Here is a 14,850-nt window from a genome sequence, read left to right on the forward strand (position 1 = left end):
GAACCACTGTTGTATGTCGTCATCTCGGAAATACTCTCGAACGACATCCTTGGGGATGTGTACTTTCTTTTCTGTCGCTCCCGGGGTGCGCGGTTGCTCGGGCACCCCTAATTCTTTGTTCTGCTTACGTAAGTCTATTTCTGCTAGCTTGCGCTCGTGTTCATACGCTAGTCTCTTTTCTTCGAGTTCTCTTTGTCTCTGTTTTTCTTCCCGTTCTTCTCGGAGCCGCAGATGTTCTAGGTTCAGTTTTTGTTCGGCTAATTTGAGTTCACCGTCCATTTTGAGCCGGGCCATTTCTAATTCATGTAGTCTGCTTCTTTCTCTCTCTTGGATCTCTTCCTGCGAGAGACCCGTTCTTCGCTCCTCGGGAGCCGTGGTGTTCCTCTCTGATGCTGCAACATTTTGGTCCGGGGGTCTGACGGCCCCGGTTTCTGCCCATGACTCAATGGCGTGCTTAAAATCGTCTTTAGTACTCAGACCGGTGGTAGCGATGCCTAGTTCAATGCAGAATTGTTTCAACTCACGATGGCTGTATTCTTCCAATTTCTCCATCTGGAATTTCTCAGTGGATCCGCTTTCTTTGGTTGTCATTGTGGTTTCGTCGTGGGGTGAGCTACTCTCTGTACGATTACGCGTTGATTCGGATCGCGCCGCTGGCCACCAATGTTAGACGGACCGGGAGGGTCGGCCGAGGACAAGGGGAGAGGTCTCCGGGGAGAGCCGTCTCCAGCGATCGTACAGACGAGTAACTTCCCCCCCACAGATGTACACCACACAAAGATAAGGTTTAACGTTCTTTATAAGCAATCTTTAAGTACGGTGGAATGGTACAAGGAGGTCTGGACTCAGGGGTCCCCTCGGTTCTAGTCTCTTGGATGGGAAAAGGGGGTAGCGGGACAGTCTTGTTACCAATCTGGTAGGAGCGATGATAAGATGGATAGCTCACAATCCTCGAGCTCGGCGTTCTAGATGGTCGGGCCGCGGCGGAGCCAGCAGGTCCCGAGATGATCGAAGGTAGCGACGGTCCGCGGCGGCGCCAGCAAGTCCCGGTGAAGGTGGTGATTACAACGGTCCGCGGCAGCGCCAGCAGGTTCCGACGAGGATGAAGGTTTCAGAAGGTTGCGGCAGCGCCAGCAGGCAAGACGATAGTTCGCAAGGCAGGGCTACGGCAGCGCCAGTAGTCCGTCAAGGATGAGTTCTTCACTGCGTCTCTCGACTCCAGGATACAACTGCCTTCCTGCTCTGGAGCTGCCCCAGTTATAGGTCTGGCGCCCTTTGATGTCCGGACCCTCGCACTTGGAGGTCGGGAGGTCCGGGAGGTCCGGGAGGAGGGAGTCCAGACACCCAGCAGGGGGGTGGAGCCAGCGCCCGCGGGAGCTGGGGGCGATCGGCACCTGGCGGGGGAGAGCCATCGACACTTCTTTCTCCCATTGACCTGCCAAGTGGTCCGTTCACCTCCTGGGTGCATGGTGGTGCCGGGATGTCGGGGCCTGGCCAGGCCCAGGGTTAGGGTCGATCTGAGGCCACGCGGCCTCGTGGTGCAGTGTCCAAGATGGCGGCCAGGCCGGGCGAGGGGGCCGGTAGTGATTTGACCCCATGATGCAGAGATGTCCGGGGGCAGGAGTCCCGTATGAGACGGGAAGCAGGTTGCTTCTGTGGGTAACACCTGGAGGGCCGGGGCTCGGGCCCTATCATGCGGGGAGGGAGCAAGCCCTTCACGTGGCCTGTCCAACAACGGTGATGGATCAAGCCCTGATCTTTGGACTGGGTAAGAGTGGTCTGCTTAATTCAGACACTCTGTTCATCACCACCCCCTTTTCTGAATCGTTTTTGGCCACTATAGGTGTGGCAGGGTATACTCAGACATGAGTCCCTTTCTCACTGCTCCATCAGGATTCAAGCAAGCCGGGCCAAAGACGGCTGAAATGCCAGAAACCGGTCCCCGGTAGCTTGTCTCCTTTCTGGTGAAGAATTGGCTTGGTAGTTTAGTCTGCCCTGTTCCCATGATGCACTGGGCCAGGGACAGACTGATTTGCATATAGCCAGGTTCTGAGCTGGGATGGGGCAGTGAGATAAATAACGGTGATGGATCAAGCCCTGATCTTTGGACTGGGTAAGAGTGGTCTGCTTAATTCAGATACTCTGTTCATCACCACCCCCTTTTCTGAATCGTTTTTGGCCACTCTAGGTGTGGCAGGGTATACTCAGACATGAGTCCCTTTCTCACTGCTCCATCAGGATTCAAGCAAGCCGGGCCGAAGACGGCTGAAATGCCAGAAACCGGTCCCCGGTAGCTTGTCTCCATAATCTCCATTGTCTCCATAATTGCTTTTGGGCAAGGGAAGCTGCTAACATGCAGCTCCCCTTGCCCAAAAGCAATTCTGCTTAGCTTCTTGGAAGCGAGAGCAGGTTTCCTGCTCTCGCTTCCAAGAAGCAAAGCAGAGTTTGCTATGGCATGGCGGGAGACATTGCAGCTGGCCCTAGGGGGTGATAGTCCCCAGGCCATCAAGGGCTCTAGAATGGGGGCTGCGCGGCCCCCCCTCCCAACGAGTACAAAGCCCCTTCGAGGTGGTGGTCCCTGGGGCCCATGGTGTCATGAAATGGTGGCGTTGCCGGGATGTTCTCAAGTAAGTGGTATCTACTCCTGGCAGGATCTGATTGCTTTGAAACCCCCTAACCTCCCCTGCCACTATAAGTTTACTCCTGAGGCCCTTCGAGGGTCAGCTCATTGTGGCTGTCATACTGGCTTCATGGAGCCTTTACCCTTTGTTAAGTCTGATACACGATCACCTAAGGTTTTGGGGACTATCAATACTACTACGGAAGTGGGCTTTCTTATCAATGCTAGATCATTGATAAAAAACAACATAGCCTTTAATGATTTTGTTGCAGCCAGGAAGCCCTCATGGGTTTTTATTACAGAAACATGGGCCACCGCCTCTTCTGGTCCTGAATTGGCTAACGCTGTTCCAGAAGGCTATGCTCTAGCCAGAATGGATAGAGTTGGTCGTAGAGGTGGAGGCCTGGGTATCTTGTATAAAATCTCGGCCTCCTGCCGTACTGAAACCCTTTCCTCCCTCTCGGATCCCTTCCAGGCTTTATTCTATTCCCTAAATTCCTCTTCATCGGCCTCCTTTTCAGGCCTCCTGATTTATAGGCCTCCGGGCCCTAGATCGGGTTTTTGTCTCAAGTTACTTAGTATTCTAGAGCCTTACTTTGGTAGGTCTAACTTGACGATCTTAGGTGATTTTAATTTCCATTTGGAGGATGCAGGTCCCGGTGATACCGGATGCCTCGTGGACTCCTTAGCAGCATATGGTTTTTTGCAATTAGTGGACAGACCCACTCATCAAGCAGGGCATACACTGGATGGGGTCTTTTCTAATGATCGGCGATTAAAAACAGGTCCCCCCATCCCTCTGGTATGGTCAGATCATCTGGCTGTCCCTTTTGAATTAAAATCTTCCTCTGTTTCCACAAGGACATGTCCACCCAGGAGAAGGGAACCTAAGCGGAACTACAGGAACATCACTAAAGACACCCTGCCCCCCCTTATATCCAACATCAGGGTAACCCCTTTAGCGGAGGTCCATGATGCCGCATTAGACCTTTCTAATGCCATCACTAGAGCCGTAGACCTCCTAGCCCCTGTCTCCTATGGCTATTCTGCTAGGAAACGACCCTCGGCCCCTTGGTTCTCTGAGACCCGTAGGCTTCTCAGACAGGACTGTAGAAAGCAGGAGAGGCTCTGGCGAACTGGTTGGGACTCCAGAGAAAGGGAAAAGCACAACATCTTGTTGGGAAAGTATAAGAGGACGATAATTGAGGAAAAGCAGGCCTATTTTTCCAGCCTTACAACCTCCCTCACTTCATCAAGAGAATTGTTTAACATCGTGGATTCCCTGTGTACTCTACATACTCCCGACCCTGTTACTGGGTCTCAAGAACTGTGCGACAAGATCATGCTGTTTTTTCACACTAAAGTAGCGGATATCTACGCCGCTTTGGAATCCCAAAGGGACCTACAGGATCCCTTTCCCCAGACCGAATCCATCTCCTTCGGACTGTCGGACAATGAACTCTTCTAGTACTCTGTCCAACTTCCCTCTCCTTACTCTCCAGCAATTGGACTTGCTCCTTAACAGAACCAAATCTGGCTCTCCACTGGACCCCTGCCCCCTTAGAACTCTGAAGGATTGAAGGGATGTTCTTTTACCTCTCCATCTTGAGTGATGAACCTTGCCATAAAGGAGGGCATTTTTTTAGTATCCTGGAAAAGGGCAGTGGTGAAGCCTCTGCTGAAAAAGCCATCATTGGATCCGGAGATTTTAAAGAATTTCCGTCCAATATCACTGCTGCCGGCTCCAGCAAAAATGTTGGAAACTCATCTCAACTTACATCTAACTGCCTTCCTTGATTCTGCCATCCTCCTGGATCCATCGCAGCATGGGTTTCGGAAGCACCACAGTACTGAGTCGGCCCTTACTGTGGTCGTAAACAATATTCGCACAAAGGTTGATCAAGGTCAGACGACTTTATTGGTCCTATTAGATCTGACAGCAGCTTTCGATACCCTATCTCCCTCAATTCTAACATCGCTTCTTAGGGAGATAGGGGTAGAGGCCTCTGCACTCAGTCTGCTGTCTTCCTTTCTCAATCAGCCAGAGCAGATGGTCAAGCTAGGAGAGTTTGTGTCCCCTCCCAAACCTGTGTGTTGTGGGGTACCTCAAGGGTCGGCTTTAAGCCCTACCCTTTTCAACATATATGTGACCCCATTCGCCAGGTTGGTACGATCTTTTGGAATGGAGGTGGTGTCATACGCCGATGACACCCAAATCCTGGTCTCTCTCTCTCACTCGGTGAGTACCTCCGTCCTTAGCTTCAGGAACTGCATGGAGGCAGTTGCACGGTGGATGATCTGTAACTCACTGAAGTTGCACGGGGAGAAAACCGAGGTTTTGATCTTCGGGGGAGACCAGGATGCCTGGTCTAATGACTGGTGGCCCCCATCCCTTGGAGAGTGCCCACGGCCCACCAAATCCGCCCGGAATCTGGGTGTAATGATTGATTCATCTCTTGCCATGGACCAGCAGGTAAACCGAACGATATCGACCTGCTGGGGTGTCATTAGGACTTTGAAGAAAATCACACATTACCTTTCCCCGAAAGCCCGTAAACAGACTGTAGTGGCCTTGGTTACCTCCTGGCTACACTACTGTAATGCACTCTACTCGGGTATTAACCTAGGCCTGATACAACGACTGCAGTCTGTTCAAAACGCGGCAGCTAGATTTATTCTTGATGTCCCCAGCCGTTCATCTGCTGCTCTAGCCAGGAAGAGTCTGCACTGGCTTCCGATTCAAGCCAGGATCTCCTTTATGATCCTATGCCTGGTCCATGGGGCTCTATTTGGAGAAGGCTCTGAAGATATTCGATCTCTCTTAGCCTCCTACACTCCCTGTAGAAACCTACGCTCCACCAGTAAGAACCTCCTGATTGTTCCTCGGGTTCGAAAGGTCAGGTGGGGTAGAAGGGCCTTTTCGGTTGTTGCCCCTAGGTTGTGGAACACCCTTTAGGAGGGTATTAAAACATGGCTTTTCTCAGAGGCATATCCATAAGCTGGCTCCTGGCACATATATCTTGGGAATTGTTTCTGTTAGGCGCCTTGATGCCCACGGGCTAAGTACGCGCGATATAAGACTGCTTTCATTCATTCATTCAATTCACCCACCTGTACTCCAGTTTGTTACTTCCTTGATGCTGCTGTTACCCAACTCCCTCTGAACTCCACCAGAGAGGCAAGGATAGGATTCACTTGCCGCCCTGATCGAACCCCGGGGGAGGGGGGAATAGGGACAAGAGAAAAGAGAAGACACACTGGATTCTTGTAGACCGACTTGACAATTCAGTCATGTAGAATGTCTCTCGAGAAAGGCAAAGTGTTACTGGGCTTCAGTTTTCAGCTTGTGTATAATCTGATAAATGTACCCGATTAATCTGAACACCCTAAATCACTTCTTTAGGTCAAACATCGGCTTTGGAACTCTTAATTGGGTATACCTGAATTACCCTTGACCTTTTGTCAAAAGGATTCTTGAAACTAAAAGAAAGAATAAACAAAAAAAAGGATGTATGACACTACAACGCATGCTTTTACATCGCATGCTTTTACAACACGGTTTTTACAACGCATACCATTACAACGCATAGTGCTTTGGGGCGCTGGATAGTGAATAGTTTAATTTACTATTGCAACTCCAGTCCCCGTGGATAGTAGGGTAGGTGTTGGACAGTAAATTAAACCTATTCCCTATCCTAGAGCGCCCCCAGCGCAATGCGTTGTAACGGTTTGCGTTGTAAAAGTTGCGTCGTAAAGGCACTGCGTGGTAAAAGTTGCGTTGTAAGTGATGTTTCCCTAAAAAAACACTACAGGTGCACTAATAATCTGTGATTGCTCAAATTATCTCAAGAGTTACTGATTTCCTTTACAATATTTGCTCCGTAATTTCACATTAAATATATATAAATAACAACAATCGAGCTCTCTGTTTCCTTTCAGTCTTCTAATCAGACTCAAGGTATTTACACAAATGTCCGTTTTACTTTAACATTCTTCACTTACTCAATGTCCTTAAAGTCCTTGGATTGTTTCAGGAAGAGTTTCAAAACGTTCTCTTGATTTATATAAGGTCAAGAGGTCTGCCACAGTTTTCATAAAGTTTAAATTCTTACTGGTATGTGTTCAAGCATGCTAACGCTTTACCATTCTGAGCGAGGTGTTGCTTGGCAACCCTTTGTTGATTCTCTTTTCTTTTCTCTTTTGCAGGAAATCGGAAACCGTGCCGGGAGAGGATTTGGAGCCGGAAATTCAGAAACAGGAAGGAACGTCTGAAATGTGCTCCGGGGAGCAAGAACACAGCCGAAGACACTGAGTGAAGACAGGGAAGGAAGCAGGGTGGAGCGCTAAAGAGCTTCGGATGATCTGCCACCAAGGTCCGGAGTCAGGTGAGTGTTTAGGGTCTCCGGTTTTCTCACATGTGCATGTGAAGGTGATTTGGGCCTTAGATCTTTCCCAAGTATTTCACGTGTACATACCTACTGTCGTTGCTAGAACGGATGGGAACTCCATTTAGCTTTCTAGATTGGATCAAGCTATTGTACACTAAACCACACGCTTCGGTCCTACTGAACGGGTCCCGTTCGGCCCCCTTTGAGATATATAGAGGAACTCGGGCTATCTTTACACGGAAGCCAGTATGACTGACCGAGACCCCTCCACGGTGGATTGCATAGTACGTGCCTGGCTTAGGATTGCGGAGCGTATGGGTGTGGCCCTTTTGTATTCCCCACGCATGACCCTAGCGTATGACCCTAGATTAAGTATCACACGCAAAGAAATAGGACGCAAACTGCTCTCCAAACTAGCCCTTCATACATGGGGAGATTTGTACGTACAGGGACAGTTTCGTACAGCGGACCAATTTTTTGGGGAGCACGCACCCTCTGTTATGGACACGTTTCTTTACACGCGATTACGACAGAATATCAAAACCGTTACACCCGGGTTTCCGGACGAGCCGGAAGTCTTAGCGCCCTTGCATGCACTGCTTCAAAATGACACCCCGAAACACGTAGTCTCCTTGCTCTACAAACACGTGTATGCGACCTCCACACCCCCAGATCTACGAGCGAGACGTGATTGGGATGCAGACCTAGATTCCCCTCTCTCAGACGAACAATGGGAAGACAGCTGCTCACACACGACTTCAGTGACAGGAAATGCCCGCCTCCGACTGGTCCACTATAAGTTTTTGCACCGCCTCTATTACACCCCCGCCAAGCTGTGCCGCTTCGGACTGAGTGACAATGATCGATGCCTCAGATGCAAACGGACAGGGGCAGACTTTATTCACTTGGCATGGTCGTGCCCAGCTGTGGCCCTATACTGGGCGCGGGTGTTCGAGGCCATGTCTGCAATGATAGGGACGGAGGTCGAAATGTGTCCCAAAATTGCCCTACTAGGCCACTCCATCCCGGCGAATAAAAATCACCGGAAATTCTTCGCACTGGGTTTCCTGCTTGCGAAACGCCATGTGGCATGTAGATGGGGCCGTTGTCGTGCCCCCAAATTCAAATTGTGGCTGACTACTATGTCAACTTGGCAGGATCAACTCCATAATTACGCTGACGTACTGCCCCATAAATTGCGCCCCAAAGACCTATGGGGCCCACTCTCCGCCTATCTGCTTCGGGCCCAAACTAATGCTGAAGCTGGACTTGATGATCAGGAAGATGCAGGACAAGCTGTGCAACCCTCCGAGCTTCTAGGTGCGTCCTCTACACTGCCGACTGATGCTGCTGTTCCTCCCCTCCCCACCCTCTAGGTGCACTACGGGGTAGGAGATATTGATACCAATACAACTCCACCTGCGGTCCCAGGCGCCTTCATGCAAATTTATAATAGCGCACTCCACCTTCTCCCTGACTGACCGTAAGACGGGCATCTGACCCTCTCTGCATCAGCGCTCTACGCCCCTCTCTCCCCCCCCCCCCCCGGAGCTTTGCGCACAACATGGCATTTCACAATGGACTATCTCACCAGTACACAGAAACGGGCACAGGTTACACACACACACCCCCCCTCCCACCCCCCCACCCCCCCCCCCCCCCCCACGGGACATTCACGTCGGTCCCTTAAGACACAGAGTACGCACACCTCTAGCACACCTAGACCCGTGCTGGAGGAAGCATCACACCTTACTCTGCGCTAAAAGATCCTATTCACCACATCCCTCGACTGGAGATCATACAGGGAAAGGGGACTGACAGCCTTGGTTCTCGTAGTTCGTTATAGTAAAGTTTGGAGTTCAACAAAAAAGAGAAAATGAGACCTCAAGTGTTTAAGAATTGACATTACCTGGTTAGTTGCCTGTGGAATTACACCTCCTTTTACAGCTTTATAAGCTTTATATCGCGGCCGGCCCAGATGGGTTGTAGGCAGCATGCTGTGTTAACTTATTACTTCTATCATATGGTTATGAGGTATGATGAAACTACATACTACAGCTGCCGGCCTGCTTCCTCAGGTTGTAGGCGTCGAAGCTGTGTACTGATTACTTGACTTCAATAAAGGTCTTCCAAAAAAAAAAAAAAAAGTATTTCACGTGTACATGCCAAGACCGTTTACACATGCAGGAAATGCCTCCTGCCCCCCCCAAAGGTCTTCGTATGTGACAGGGTTTTTCCCGACGCAAGGCATGGAAAGATCTGACCAATCTTGGAGTATGTACATGTGTTTCTGTTTCCAGGATCTTTCTGACGCGTCATAACCCTTCCAGTCAATTAAATACTGTAATCTACCATGTATACGTTTTGCATCTATAATGCGATTTTCTTCATATGCAATATTGTCTCCAACTACAACAGGTGGAGGAGGGTTGTCTTTTCGTGAGGAATGATGTAATGACTGATATTTTCCTACTTTTCTGGTGTTTCAGCTAGTTAGCTATAAAGTAATTACTCATCACAGTCCCTTCCCAGAATGCCTAACAAGAAAACACCACATTCAGACTACCTATCTGAGAAAGGAATAACATAAATAACTAAAGATACTATAGATCATAGCTCAGAGGGTATGTATAGCAACGTCCTCCGACGAATCAGAATCAAATATCAAATCAGGTGAGCAACGTCTTCGACAATCAACGCGCACTTACGCGAGCAACGCACCCTGGTGTGAATCAATATCAAATCAGCAACGTCTTCCGACGAATCAATATCATATCAGCAACGTCTTCCGATGAATGAAATATCAAATCAAGTCAGCAACTTCTTCCGACGTTCAACGCGCACTTACGCGAGCAACGCACCCTGGTGCGAATCACCAACACCTCCCGGTGAAAATCCGTACGTACCTCTTACGCTACGTTGGGTTGGTCTACCAGCAATTTAGGTATTCCTGCTTAGGAGCCGATTTCCCTTCCGAATCTACAATTACTCATTAGAGGGGAACTAGCACATCCCTCTGTAAGCACTTCGTAAAAAAGGGGCCCGACCTTCCTCCACAGAGAATAAGGACAAATTATATATTCTCCCATGTAGTCATCCCTAATCATGAGCAGCGCACCTTCCCATCATCAGTTACCTGTAAGAAGGGAATCACACATCCTTCTATGCAACAGCACCTGGTTAAGAAGAACCCACACTCCCTCTTAGTGACAACAAACAAATGGAATGAATGCAAATTGGGGTCTTTTATTACACAATGATGAAAGGACATAGAAAGAAATGACTTATTAATATACATACACACATATAGAACCTGAAAATAAAGGAATAATTAGATAAAATTAGTCATACATGGAAGACCTCACCATATTATTAGACATCTGCAATCTGAAGACTGGTCTGTCTCTCTTTCCCTCTTCGGTTGGGTCAGGACTCTCTGTTCCACAAACACGACTGCACGTCTGCACCGTGATGCTTCACCAGACCGCCAAAACCACCAGACAATCATCTCACCCTCACTTGGACCCGCTTTCACTAATATAGAATGTAGCTCTCTCTCGAAGCTTCTAGAAGAACCCGCCTACTGTTCTCATGAAATTCCTGTACCTGGCACACAACAGCAGCTGGCCAAGCGTTTGTTATGGCTCCAGCGCGAAGAGAGCACATTTCTCCGATAAACTAAAACATTGCCCTTCACCTAAAGAGGCTTAGCAGGATGGTGTCAGAAAAGAACATGGCATCGCTCGAGCATAGGCCTTTAGGCCCGAAAAAGAGCAAAAAACAGCATATAAGGGGACATAAAGCTGTCAAAGTCTATAGGCAAGCCCTGCCAACTAGGTGAAATAAAGGTCGGGAATGGACAAAACACCATACATGTTCGATTGACAGCAGCATATACTGAGATGGTGGTGGTCAACGGTCATAACCGAGCCAAAAAAGCACCAATACCTCAGTCACTTCAACGGATCATGTGGTTTGAGCAAAGATACATGAAAAACTGGGTGGATGGCATATTCCGAGGGCAAAGTTAATCTCATTGAAACTGGATTCAAAATGTTATTTATGGGAAAGGGGCCAATGAACAAGGGTTTTAGTTTCTTGGGGCTTTCAATCTGGATATTTCTGGTTGATAACCGGACGAGATCCCCTACTTTATAGGGTGGTGCTGGTGTTTTGTGTTTATCGACTGATAATTTGACCTTTTAGTTTATTTTTGGCTAAACTACGCTTGGCCTGTTCTTGAAATTCCCGCAATTCTGTTAATGTTTCGGTCACAGCAGGCATAAATCTGGAAGGATGGCAGGAATAGATCGTGGATGTAAGCCAGTTATAAAAAAAAAGGGGAACAGCCTAAAGCTGCATGATAGCTATTGTTGTATGAAAACTCTGCCAATGGTAGGACCTCATCCCAATGAGCCGATATAATGGAGGTTAGGCACCGTAGACTTTGTTCAAGGTATTGATTAACTTTTTCTGTCTGGCCGTCAGTCTCTGGGTGAAAAGCGGAGGATAATGCTATTTCAATTCCTAAATGTTTGCCCAACTGACTCCAGAATTTTGAAACGAATTGAGGGCCCCTGTCAGAAATTATTTTACTGGGAAGGCCATGTAGTTTTACGATATGGTTTCAGAACACTTCACTAAATTCTGTAGCTGTTGGTAGTTTTTGTAATGGAATAAAGTGCCCCATTTTAGACAAAAGATCCACAACTACTAAAATTGCAGTGAAGTTATGGGATTTAGGCAAATCTGTGATGAAGTCCAAACTGATAGTATGCCAGGGAAGCAGAGGTATGGGCAATGGTTGTAGAAGACCTTTAGTGGGTGAATGGGAGGACTTTTGTCGTGCGCACACTGGGCAGGCTTTTATATATTGTTGGACGTCCTGTCTGGTGTTTTTCCACCAGAAATGCCGCTGACATAACTCTAAAGTTTTGTCGACCCCTGGATGTCCTGCTGTACTAACATCATGAGTCCATTATAATATCTGTTGTCGCAAGTTTTCTTGAGGGATAAACAGTTTATCCTTGTGGAAGAAGTAACCCTCAAATATGGAGTTTTGTTTCTGAGCTAGTCATTGCTGTTCATTTAACGTCTGAACACTCAATTTAACTTGGTCTAAAAAGGTGTCCGCTTGTGTGACTGCCACTATTTTTTCAGAAGGAATTATACTTTATGAATTCTTTGTTTCGCTAACATCCTTTTCACAAACTAATCTAGACAAAGTGTCAGACAGGAGTTGCTTTTGTCCAGGGCAGTATGTTATGATAAAAGCGAATTCCCCAAAAAAAGTAACCAGCGCATCTGTCTGGGAGTGAGTGCCTTAACTGTGGTGAAAAACTGGAGATTTTTATGGTCTGAAAATATGGTAATTGTATGCTTTGCACCCAATAAATGGTGTCTATTCAAGAAAGACTGCTTAATTGGCAACAACTTGCGTTCTGCAATGGTATAATTCTGTTCAGCTGGTAACAGTTTGCGCAAGTAGAAGGCAATTGGGTGTAAATGTCCAGTTGCAGCATCGTTTTGCATTAACACGCCTCCCAATGCAGTTTGGGAAGCGTCAGCCTCAACAAAGAATGATTTATCAGGGTCTGGGTGAATCAAAAAAGGTACTGATGTAAAAGCTTGCTTCAATTTAAAAAAGCTTTTTCAGCGTCTGGGTTCCATTGAAATTTCTCACCCTTTCGAATAATAGTAATTGAGGGATAGGTGTCACTATCTCAGAAAATTTATCAGGGTCTGGGTGAATCAAAAAAGGTACTGATGTAAAAGCTTGCTTCAATTTAAAAAAAGCTTTTTCAGCGTCTGGGTTCCATTGAAATTTCTCACCCTTTCGAATAATAGTAATTGAGTGATAGGTGTCACTATCTCAGAAAATTTAGATATGAAGCTCCTATCAGAATTGGCAAAACCTAGTACTCGCTGCGTGTCTTTTACAGAAGAGGGAGTGGGCCAGTTTAAAATTGGTTCAACCTTTTTTGGGTCCATGATTATTCCTTCGAGAGAAAGCCAATAACCTAAAAATTTGACCTTATTTGTGTTAAATACACACTTTTCAAGTTCTACATACAAAGAATTGTCTCTTAATCTTTGTAGAACTGAGCGAACATGTGTAGTATGCTCTTCGTCAGTCTTGGAGAAGGCCAGTATGTCATCAATATATACGATGACACAGATATCAAGTAAATCATTTAGGACTTCATTGATGAAATACTGAAATGCTGCCGGGGCGTTACAGAGTCCGAATGGCATTACTGTATATTCGAATAGACCATATTTCGTGCGAAAGGTGGTCTTCCATTCGTCTCCCTCCTTAATACGAACAAGGTGATACGCACTACGTAAACCCAATTTAGTATAAATACTTGATCCTTTGATTTGATTTAGCAAGACTGAGCTAAGAGGTAATGGATAACGATTTTTAATTGTTGCCTTGTTACCTGCACAGTAACCTATGCACCCCCTCAGATCGCCCGATTTTTTAGCTCCAAAGAAAAGTGGCGAAGAGACTGGTGACGTAGAGTGTCTAATAAAATCAATCTCTAACAGTTTGTTTAAGTATGTTCTCAAATATTGGTTTTCAGGCTCAGTTAAGGCGTATATCTTACTACAGGGTAAGACTGCACCAGGGATCAAGTCTACCCTTATAGTTGCTCAGACAGGATCAAAGACATCAGCATAGTCTTGATATTCGCTGGGTAACTGTGGAGAATCTTGTTGTAAGGCAGAACAAAATAATGGAGTTATGGGATCTTGAGTTTCCGAATAACAATGATTTCTGCAATAGGAGGAGTCTAAAGTGACAGTTCTTCTAATCCAATCTATTTTCGGATTATGTAGTTCTAACCAAGTACTCCCAGTATGACACCAAAAGTGGGTGTATCAATTTGATCAAAACAGTTTCTTCAGTGTGCCCATTTTCTCCAACTATGGTCAAAGGTTTGATATGAAACTTAATTGATCCAGAGGCTAAAGCTGAGCCGTCTACAGCTCTGACTGATTCTGGTTCAGATTTTGCAGCTCGAGTTATTCCTAATGTACTGGCTAATTCCAAATTAAAAAAATTGCCGGTAGCCCCAGAATCAATCAGAACAGCCAAGCTGCGTCTTTCTTGAGTTGTTATAATAAAGGTTACCCTAATGGTAAAGTGCTTCGGAGTACGATTAACAACATTAGTGGCATACTGTGAGATCTGTACTGAAGTTTGTGAGAAGTTGGCCTGGTATATGATGCTCACTAGTTCTAGTGATCACCTTGTACCATGCCAAGCAACCCTTATGATGATCGGTTGTAAGTCAACCTTATAGACCAGTTATCCTAGTGGTAACGTGGACAAAGCAGTCTTAGGCTAAACTCTGAAAGGCATGTGAAGCAAGCTATTTTACCATACACAATCCCCTTGAATACCAAATGAAAGGACACCACACAGATATATATTGAAAATATATATATATATTTATTAACTACAAATGTCCCCAATACTTTATGAGCACAGAAGCACAAGCGTTAAAACAAAACACAGTTTAAATACACAAAAGTTGTACAATATGGATGAGGGCGGGTGGCCACTCAAACCATATATTAAGAAAGTGGTATAAGAGATACCAATCGAAAAGGAAGTAGGCCTAGGGCCTTGGGAATCGCTGGAGCTGATCAGGACTAGCAGTGACTAAGTCGGGATAGGCCCCCGGGACTCGGGTGCAGTGCTTAAAGTGCACGCGTTCACCAATGCATTGTCTATGGTGCGTAAAAGTTACAAAGTTAGTGTTTTAGGAACCTTCTGAGTGACCTATAAGGATGAAACTTTAGACACAAGCACTAGAGGTGTGTACCAGTGTA

The 14,850-nt window shown here is 46.8% G+C and overlaps 1 long non-coding RNA gene across 2 annotated transcripts in view; it reads left to right on the plus strand.

The window, feature by feature from the left end:
- LOC147738095 (uncharacterized) overlaps positions 1 to 14,850 on the plus strand; it is a 66,320-nt gene that overhangs the window by 18,880 nt on the left and 32,590 nt on the right. For both annotated transcript variants that reach the window (XR_015307455.1, XR_015307456.1), the window contains exon 3: positions 6,827 to 7,005. This is a non-coding gene — a long non-coding RNA (uncharacterized LOC147738095). The remainder of the gene's footprint in view (positions 1 to 6,826; positions 7,006 to 14,850) is intronic.

The sequence above is a fragment of the Lissotriton vulgaris genome, chromosome 1_1, assembly GCF_964263255.1.
Source record: "Lissotriton vulgaris chromosome 1_1, aLisVul1.2, whole genome shotgun sequence".
Lineage (NCBI taxonomy): Eukaryota > Metazoa > Chordata > Amphibia > Caudata > Salamandridae > Lissotriton > Lissotriton vulgaris.